Genomic DNA, 10,335 nt, shown 5'->3' with positions numbered 1-10,335 from the left:
GTGTGCTGTCTGTAAGTAAGGGATTTAGGGCATAGTGTCTCTTAGATATAGATAGGAATATAGCAAATATTAATTTAGATGTTTTCTGTATTTATTTGAGACTGTTCTGCAATGTTGTTTTAAATATTTCCTGTGATTCTGAACTCTCCAGGTACTGTGTTGTTTGAGTATTGTCTTGTTCTTTTATTATTTATTATTATATATATTTAAACATGTTTTTTTGGTTGATATTTGTGAGACATATTTAAGCTGTTAAGAGTACTTGCATATGTATTTGGTGACACTGTACAGGCCACTCCTAAATAGCATTGCTCTTGGTCACACTTACCATTTGGATAATAGTAACATTACACAGTAGGATTGATCACCCTTTGTAAGGGCCTTAAGTAGTTGATAAAGAGACGTTGGTAGCAGTGATAACTTCCTTATAGTCTGGACAGAAGGGGGCATAGCTAGTAAGCCTGTGCCAGCCTTCTCCAGGAGTGTCTGTGTGTTTGTATATAAATCAATTCGCAGAGTTTATGTGTGTCAGCTACTTGGGCAAGGACACAAAGCACTGGTTGAACAGAGAGGGTGCTGGAGGTCTTGGCTTGACCCCTCAGCTGAGATGTTAACCCTATATCTCTGCCAGTGGGGAGTCTTACTTGGGGATATGGACAAAAGAGGGAGAAACCAGCCCCAGACTGAATGTGATCTCTGAGTGCTCTTAAGGGAAATTGTACTTTACTGAGTGTATACTTGCAATCCTTCCATTATGTACATCCCTCACTGTTGCCAGTGGTGAGGATTGAGGCTCCTTGATTACTGGGCCAGTTCAGGGGAGTCACATATTAATTGGTGGACAGTGGTGGGATATCAACATCACTTATTAATTGGCTGATAGTGGTGAGATAGACACATCACATATTAATTGGTTTGTAGTGGTGTGGATATTTAATTCCTGTAGCCTGTGCACAGTGGTCGTTGAAGGTGTTTGTACTCTCAATTAGCCATGCAGTGAACATTCAGAGTTCATATCACAATTGTTTTATTTTTTGTTAGCTTAGTTAGTAAGGGAGAGCAGACAAGGATGTCAGCAGAGGAGTATGGCAAGTTGACAAGGAGCCATTTGGCTGAAATGTGCAAGTCTAAAGGACTGCTGCATGCCAACCTAAACAGTATAATGTTGACCAAGAGCTCTAGGTACAGTTCCTGACCTCCTTACTCTGTGGTAAAGCCGTAACTGTTATTTCTAAACTGTAAAATACTGATTGCTTAAATTATAATGTTGTAAAGAATTATCTTTTACAATGTTACAAGTTAACACCTGAAGCTTATAGGAAAAGGTTTTCTGACCATAGTCACAAGGCAAATGAAAGTTTGTGTGAATTTGTTGCTGAGCTAAGCACTTATTTTCATAGGTGGGTGAGTGGATATGAGGTCAGCTCTTCTAGTAGCCTGGCAGCCCTCTTTGTGAGGGGAACAAGCCCTTAGCACTTTGCCTGAGGACATGAGAATCTGGTTAGCTGACAGACAATGCAATACAGCAGATGAGTTGGGGAAGAAGGGAGATCTATACCTAGCAAGCAGGGCATCACTGCACAGGAAAGGGACACCCAGTGCTGCTCATGGGTCTAAGGGAAGCCATGGTGGGCAGCCCAGACTGCCCCAACAGAGTTCGCCAGTAGCAGGTAAAGACACTAGTCCAGGTACACATCCAGGATCAACAGTTAAATGCTTTAAATGCAACTAGTGGGAACATATAGCATGTAGATGTCCACAGAGGCAAGGTGGGGAACAAAAGTTGGGAGAGCCAGTAAGTGGGAGTGACAAAATGCCAACAGTAGGTTGTCTCAAGACAACAAGGGTACCAAACTACCACAAAAGGCTATCTTAGTCAATGAGAAAGAGACCATTGTTAAGAGAGACACAGCTTCTGACCTAACCATTGTGAAGCCTGCAATGGTTACAGAGGAGCACTACTTGCTTGGACAGTCTACTCCAGTATGAGCTTTAGAAGGGACCCCATTCCAAATACCTTTGGCTAGGGTTCTCCTTGAATGGGAGGGTGGAAAAGGAAGCCAGCAAATAGGTGTGTTTGAGGATATCCCTGCAGATATCCTGATAGGGAATGACTTTGATAATGTAGTGCCAGGTATGCATGCAGTTACATGCAGTCAGGCTTGGAGACAAGCATGTGGGTCTAGTAGCCTGGGGAGACCCAGACAAAATGCACACTTGCAGCCAGGACTGGTGAGGTGGTTATTTCAGGGAGGGAGCTACCCTGTAGCAGTAAGACTGTAGGTGAGCCACAACTGCTTGTGGGTACTGATATTTCCTTGGACAGAGTGACTGAAAGGGCAGAGATGAGTAGTAGTATCCAGGCTGACAGTGAAGCACTGCTGTCAGAGGATGCCAGACTTCCTGTGTAAGGGGTTACAAAGGTTACAAAGGGTTACAAAGAGAGAGTTAGGACAGGCTTAGCTCTCAGACCCTACATTACAAGGCCTGAGGGAGGTAGCTAGTGAGGCACCTGATTCTCAAAGGAAGGGGGAATCTGTATACCGGGACAAAGGGTTACTGCATAGAGAGCGGATCCCTGAAGGAGGGCTACACGGTGAGAGAATACAGCAGTTGGTAGTGCCCAGAGCTTACCATCTGGCACTTCTAGCCATAGCTTCATGGGTTCATAGGTAGGTACTAGGCTATTGGCCCTAGGGCCTATATAAGCCTAGACAAAAGGTACCCTGGCATTCGCCATCCAAGAAAATTATTTTCCTGTGCCATTGTCGAGCAGAGCCACAGATGTGATCCCCGGGGTGATTTTCCTATCTCCCATCCAATCATCAAGATTTTTCTTGAAGAGTGCTAATGAGGTGCTTTGTTTGATTTATATAGGTAGTTTGTTCCAGAGTATGAGAAGTCTCTGGGACAGGAATCTATCCCTCCAGCATGTTCTGTTTATTGTGGTGACAAGGTTTAGGTCCCTAGAACATGTAGCTTTGAGGGATTGGGATTTCTTTAAGTGGAGCATGTCCAAAAGCTCTGGGTTTGACATAGCTTTGTGTGTTAAGCAGAGATTGCCTCTGAGTAGGAAATATGTGAAGAAATAAAGCTGCAGTTTTTTGAGACGGTCTGCGTAGGGCATCTGTTTGAGGCCTGTAATCCTCTTTGTGAAGTATTTCTGCATCCTTTCCAGTTGTTGTAGATGTCTTGTGAGGTACATACCAAAAGGGGCATTGTACTCTATAATGGGTCTAATGAGTGATGAGTAGAGAGGGACAATGACCTCGCTTTTCCTGGATGAGAAACCTTTTGTGATGAGGTGTGCCACATAGAAGGATTTCCTGACTACTGTGGCAATGTGATTATCAAAGGAGAGACTACTGTCCACCTGTGTCCCAAGGTCTCTTATCACACTTTTGGTGTTAAGTAGACTACAGGCGGTACTTAACCTTTTGTCTAGGCTTATATAGGCCCTAGGGCCAATAGCCTAGTACCTACCTATGAACCTATGAAGCTATGGCTAGAAGTGCCAGATGGTAAGCTCTGGGCACTACCAACTGCTGTATTCTCTCACCTATCTGGTAGTTCATGGGTACAGAGTTTTTACGAAAAAGGATGACAATGCACTTTTTGGCATTGAGCTTGAGGCCATGGCTTTGACACGAGGCATCTGTCTCAGCAAGGCCCTTTTGTAGGATGTCCACATCTTTTGGAGTTTTGATTATGGCTCCTAGTTTGCAGTCATCTGCGAACTACATTAGCCAAAGACCTTCTGTGTTAGCCTGTACTTCAGAGAAATAGATACCAAACAGGAGAAGACCCAGGACTGAACCTTGTGGTACTCCACTTGTCACTGGTCTGAAGTTGGATTTGGAGTCTGCTACTTTCACTGTGTGGGTTCTGTCAGTGAGCCAGTTGCCAACCCATCTTGTGACATAAGGATTTATACCTAGTTTAGTGAGTTTATCTATAATTCCAGAGTGGGGGATGCTGTTGAAAGCCTTGGCAAGATCTAAATAGGCTGTGTGAACCACCTTACCCTCATCTACGGCTTTGGTGACTGCTTCAAAGAAGTCTATCAGGTTTAGGAGACATGCTCTGCCTTTTACAAACCCAAACTGGGTGGGGTCCTGAGTTTGGAGATTACCAATGTTATTGTTTATAAGTTCCATGATAATACATTCCATAGCCTTGCAGACCAGGCTCATCAGGCTAATGGGGCGGTAGTTTCTGGGGTCTGTGGTGGCTCCCCCTTTGTGGAGTGGGAAAACCGTTGCTGTGTGCCATTCAGTGGGCACATAGCCTCAGGTGAGGCTATGATTGAACATGGTACTTAGGTGACGTGCCAGTTCATTCTGTAGTTCATGTAGAACGCAGCCTGGGATGTTGTCAGGTCCCATGGATGCTGTGTTCTTGTCTTTGGAGAGTGTGTTTTTTACCTGTGCAGCCATCATTACAGGAACTTTGCATTTTTCCGGTATAGAGATAGGCCCTTTAGGGGATGAGAGGGGGGTAAAGTTAGCTCTGAACCTATCTGCCAGGATGTTGGCAATATCAGTTGGTTCTGTATATTTAGTGCCATTGTGCTGTAACTCAGAGCAGATCTGAGTGTTGCCACTGAGATTCTTGACATAGCTATAGAATGCTTTGTGGTTGCCTTAGCCCATGATATTCCCTTTGCAAGTCATATGGGCATAAAGCATACAAAGAGACATATTATGCAGAACTCCTATTGGCCTAAGATTTCCAGAGATGTAACAGGGTACTGCAGGACCTGTGAGCATTGTCAAAAGGTAGGCAAGGCAGGAGACAAGGTGAAAGCCCCTTTGATGTCTTTGTCTGTGATTGAGGAGCCATTTTAGTGGGTAACTATGGATATTGTGGGGCCTCTGAGTACCCCAAATCCCACAGAGCAAAAGTATATCCTAGTGGCAGTAGATTGTGCTACTAGATACCCCAAGGCAGTGGGTCTGTCCTCCATTTAGGGAGAAAAGGTGGCAAATGCTTTGTTAGAGATTTTCATCAGGGTAGGTTTCCCAAAAGAAATACTGACTGACCAAAATGTCAGTTTCATGTCAGGCCTGCTGGTTTGCCTGTGGGAGTACTATGGGGTGAAGCACCTAAATACCACCCCCTACCATACCCAGACTAATGGTTTTGTTGAGAGGTTAAACTCTACACTCATGTCAAAGCTACAGGCATTTTCAGACCAGTTTAAGAAGGAGTGGGACAAATATTTTCCCCATCTGTTGTTTGCTTACAGAGGGGTGCCCCAGGAATCCACAGATTTTTTACCCTTTGAGTTTTTGTATGGGCATAGGGTAAGGAGACCTCTAGATTTGATTTGAGATGAGTAGGAGGGTGAGTATAAATCTCACAAAGAATCTCTTGTGGCATATGTCCTACACCTCAGGACAAGGCTCAGGGAACTCATGGGCATGGCCCAGGAGACCCTGACAGAAATCCAACAGCACAAAAAGGTCTGGTATGACAGGAATGCTTGAGCTAGAGAGTATGCTGTAGGGCAGCAGGTAATGATTCTCATTCTTGTCAAACACAACAAGCTGCAGGGAGCTTGGAAGGGACCCTACAAGGTGGTAAAGAAGGTCAGTGGTGTTACCTACATGGTAGAACTGCTAGGCAGGAAGCAGGGGCACAAATTGTACCATGTTAACATGATGAAACCTTACCAAGATAGAGAGGCCCTTGTGCTGAGTATTTGTAGTGGATGGTAGAATGACCAATAGAACAAAAAGTCAGTACGGAGAAGACCGCAACCACGCCAGAACACTAGTTGTCACGCTAAAACTCTTCTTTATTAACGTTGACACAATACACATTAAAGTTTTCATCAGTCCTCTTGCTTGACTTCATCAGATAACAAAAGTAAAAACAGACCCAGTTTAAATAATCATGTGAACAATGAATCAATTAAACAATAAATCCTTAAAAGGGCTGCTACCACTGACCCCAAAACATTTATTTAAGTACATCTTTTGTGCATTATTAAAATAAAATTGATGTTTTTTTTGAAAAAGTTGGCTTATTAATATAAGTGCTTAATACAAAGTAAAATTTAAAAAATTTTTTTAAAAAAAATTTTTTAAAAAAAATATAAAATGTGCTTGGATACTCCTGATGCATGTTCATTTTACAATTGTTAATTTAATTAAAATTGAAATTACTATACTATTAAATTGAATATAAATAATAATCCTCCTTTTAAATAAATTCCTGTTGTGATAAAAAACTAAAAAGTAGCCCTCTTCATATTTTCCCAGCTCTTAACTTAAGAAGTGGGACAATGGAAATTGTATCATTTAAACCAGGGAACCTGTTGGCTTCTAATGTTATCTGCCAACAGGTTTCCTTATGTTCAAGTTTTGTCTCCCAAGGTCCCCCCCTATTGTCCCGAGCCATCACCTCAAGGACAAAAAATTGGTATTTAGCCATGGGACATATAGAGGAACGACGATACAAAGCATTATTGGAATTATTCTTAGAAATCTCATAAATATGTTTGTATATCCTCCTCTTGAGAGATCTTTCCATTTTGCCAACATGAAATGCTTGGCATTGTTGGCATATCGCCAAATATATAACTCCTTGACTGTTGCAATTTGAATAGGCGGCTGCCCTAATCCATCTGTTTGTAGCAGGTAGATAAATTGTATCTGTATTAGAAATATATCTACACTGTGAGCATGATCCACACTTATAGGTGCCCCTACGTTGATTGGAAAACCTGTTGATAACAGGTTCAAATTCTAATATGTTCTTAATATTACTCCCCCTTCTATATACAGTATTTACCTTTTTGTCCTTTAGATTGCTAAGATCTGTAATATCTCAAAAAATTTCCCACTCACTTGTTATAATATTCCTAATAGTGCCAGAATTGGCACTGTATTCAGTTATAAAGGCTTTATTATACTCAGGATCATATTTTCACTGCCCAGCCTGACTAGTATTTTTTCTAAGTTCCCTATCCCCAGGATAGGCCTATATTTGATGTTCCTGCCATCCAGAACCTCTTGTCTAATATTGTCAATGAATGTGTCAGGGTATCCCCTTTCCTGAAACATTGCAAAAAGATTGGAACATTCTAGTTGAAATTCGTTATCATCTGAGGTCATTCGGGAGGCCCTAACATACTGACCTTTGACAATACTTTTCTTTTGATGTCTTGGGTGGGAACTATTATAATGAATGTAACTATTGGAAAAGCTAGGTTTTCTATAGATGGCAGATTTGAAACCTTTATCTTGAACAGAAAGTGTTACATCTAGGTAATTTACTTTTTCCGGATTAATCTGGTAAGTAAAAGTTAGGAAATCAGCAGTGGCATTTAAATAATTTATAAATTCCATAATGGTACTAGTCGATCCTATCCAAAAAATACAGATGCCATCTAGAAATCTAGAATAAAATGACCAATTAGCCTTATATTCACTGTTCAAAACAATTTTTTTCTCCCAAACGGCCAAAATGATATCTGCATAAGTAGGGGCGAAATTAGCACCCATAGCTACTCCAGAAGTTTGTTTAAAATATTCACTCGAAAAGTAGAGAAAGTTGTTATTTAATACTATTTCAGCTAACTCAAGAATTAGAAAAATATCATTATCACACACATTAGCTCTATCTCTCAGGGCTTCCTCCAACCAGAAAAGTCCATGCTGGTGTGGTATACCAGAAAAGAGATCCACAACGTCAATAGTAAGGAATTGTAGGTTAGAATCATAAAGATCAGATGTAATTTTACTTAGAAATTCCCATGAATCCTTAAGCAGATGGGATTCTCTACCCCAGAATGTTTTAAGTTTCCTATCAAGCAACTTAGATAGGGGGGAGATCTTAGAACCCTGGGCAGAAACTATAGGCCTCAAAGGAGGGTCCGCAATGTCTTTATGTATTTTGGGTACCCCAAAAATTGCGGGTACCCTAGGATGCTCATTTTCTAAGTATTTGTATGTGCTGTAGTCGATTACTTCCTGATCAAGTAGATCTTTGATGGCAAATTCAATCTTTTTATATGAAATGTGGATTTCATTAATCGAGACTGAAGTGTAACAATTACTATCATGCAAGATAGTATACATTTTACTATCATACATATATTTATCCATAAGGACAGTGCCACCCCCCTTATCTGGTTCCATAATTCTTAAATCAGAATTGTGGCTGAGATGAAATAATAATTCATGTTCTGCAACAGTCAAATTAGGGGAGTATCTATGATGTCTGTTAATAAATCTAAGTTTTTGCTCAATTCTGCTCTCCAGATTTTTCAATTGTGGATGTATAGGAGGGTTATAAACACCAGTTCTATAAGAAATAGAAGTATCTCTATTAATATTACTTCCCATAATGTTTTCCAAATTAAGCTTCTGGATAAACATTTTAAGATCCAGAATAACTTTAGTGATGTTGCTGTTTTTATGTGGAACATACTTGAAACCTTTGGTGAACAGATCAAAAAATATGTCAGTAATCGGGGTGTCACTGTAATTGTATATATGATACATTGCTCTGTTGAAAACAGAAAAATTGTCCACTTGAAATTCTGTATGAATAACCACTATGTCGTTCACCATTTCCGGTACGTGTTCTGGTTCCTGCTCATGTTGTACCTCCCTCCCCTCTGTTGGGGAGGGTGACCTGGGGAAAAATGGTTAGAATTATTACGCTGGTTCCTAATTCTTTCAGATCTCCTGGGTAGGGCATCCTGTTCATGATAGTAATTTCTGTCACTATTGTTATCACCGCCCCCACCCCCCGAAGTAAAACCATTGTCAGCAAGTTCCTGGTAGGATGAGTGTGAGGGGGATCTGGTGACTGATCTCCTCAGTGTGACTCGAGCTGACACCTCAGTGGAAGGGGTAGCAATGTTGCAGCAGCTATCCCCTACCAAGGTTCAAGAAATCCAAAAAGTGTTACAGGAGTTTGGGGACATGTTCACTGGGAAACCAGTGTGTGCACACCAGTTGCAGCACCATGTGGATACAGGACCACAAAGGCCTTTTAAGCAGGCCCTGTGCAGGGTGCCTGAGTGAGTCAAACAGACTGAGGACAACTGTTGGAACTAGGGGTAATTCCAGAGTCCAGCAGTCCCTGGACCTCGATAGTGGAGATCAGCACCAGGTTCTGTGTGGAGTGCAGGAAATTAAATAGTCACACAGTTTCCTCATAAATGAAGAGGTTTTAGTGGTGATCTTGTATATACATAAAGGTACATTACCTCTCTCCATCAGTACAGGACTTAAATGATGATAGATGTGATCACTTTCACCTTGAAACAGACCACTTTAAAGGCCAGATGATTCATAAAAATGTTTGTGTTCATGTCTGCCTTCACTGTAATGCTCTATTTGGCAAGAGTACCTATAAGGAAAATACAGTCATATATGAAGAATCTGTGGAATGAGAAGGATAACTTATTAGTATTCAGACTTGCACACCTGCAATTCTTTATCAAAGATCTATACTGCAGTTGTGGTGCTGGAGTCAGCAATGGATCAGGTCACTCTCTTCCTTCTTTTCTACCAACCCACATGTTAGGCACAATTTTCTTTGGTCAGGCATGGCACCCCATTATCAATATCTTAGGGTTCAGCAGGTTTGGTCTGCAACCCAAATGGCAAAGCACATTAATGTAAAACAGACACTTCTGATTAACTAAAACAATATTTGCTGCATATCTGTTTAAACTGTGCAACTGTTTTTTAGGCTTAGTGAAATCAATCCTTACCTCTGTTCTGATCTTTGTCTCCTTTTTGTTTCCATTTGTTCTGTTCATTTTACTTGTTGCTGCACTTGAAAAAACACTAGCATAGAAATGAATCTAGTATTGTTTGTTAACTTTGGTGCTTGTAGTACAATTAATCTTTTGACAAGAGAGGCCTAGCTGTTTCTTCTGGGAGGGGGTTTCAGTTTGGTCTGATCTGGCTAGAGTTATTGCTACAGGGCTCTGTTACTTCATTGGATAATTTGGCTGGTTCCTGTTTCTTTGCCTTAAATAGCCAGTGTTTAAACCAGTTTATGTTTATTTGCTTAAAGCTGCAGTGAGTTAGGCCTTCTGCCCTTGCTATGCTGTTTTACAACAAAGTGCTGTAAGGCTACAAAAGATAAGTGTTTATTTTCAACTGTTTTCTTCACTTTGGATTAGCTGAAACAATATTTGCTGCATATCTGTTTAAACTGTGCAACTGTTTTTTAGGCTTAGTGAATTCAATCCTTACCTTTGTTCTGATCTTGTATCCCCACCCACCTGCACAACTGTTGTTGAGGTCTTAATGCTTTGTGGCTTTTGAATTGCCTGCCTCTACTATAAATTTGATATTGGACACT

The sequence above is a fragment of the Protopterus annectens genome, chromosome 2.part2 (assembly GCF_019279795.1).
Source record: "Protopterus annectens isolate FY-2018-M chromosome 2.part2, PAN1.0, whole genome shotgun sequence".
In the NCBI taxonomy this organism is placed as follows: Eukaryota; Metazoa; Chordata; order Ceratodontiformes; family Protopteridae; genus Protopterus; species Protopterus annectens.
This window is presented reverse-complemented; position numbering follows the sequence as displayed.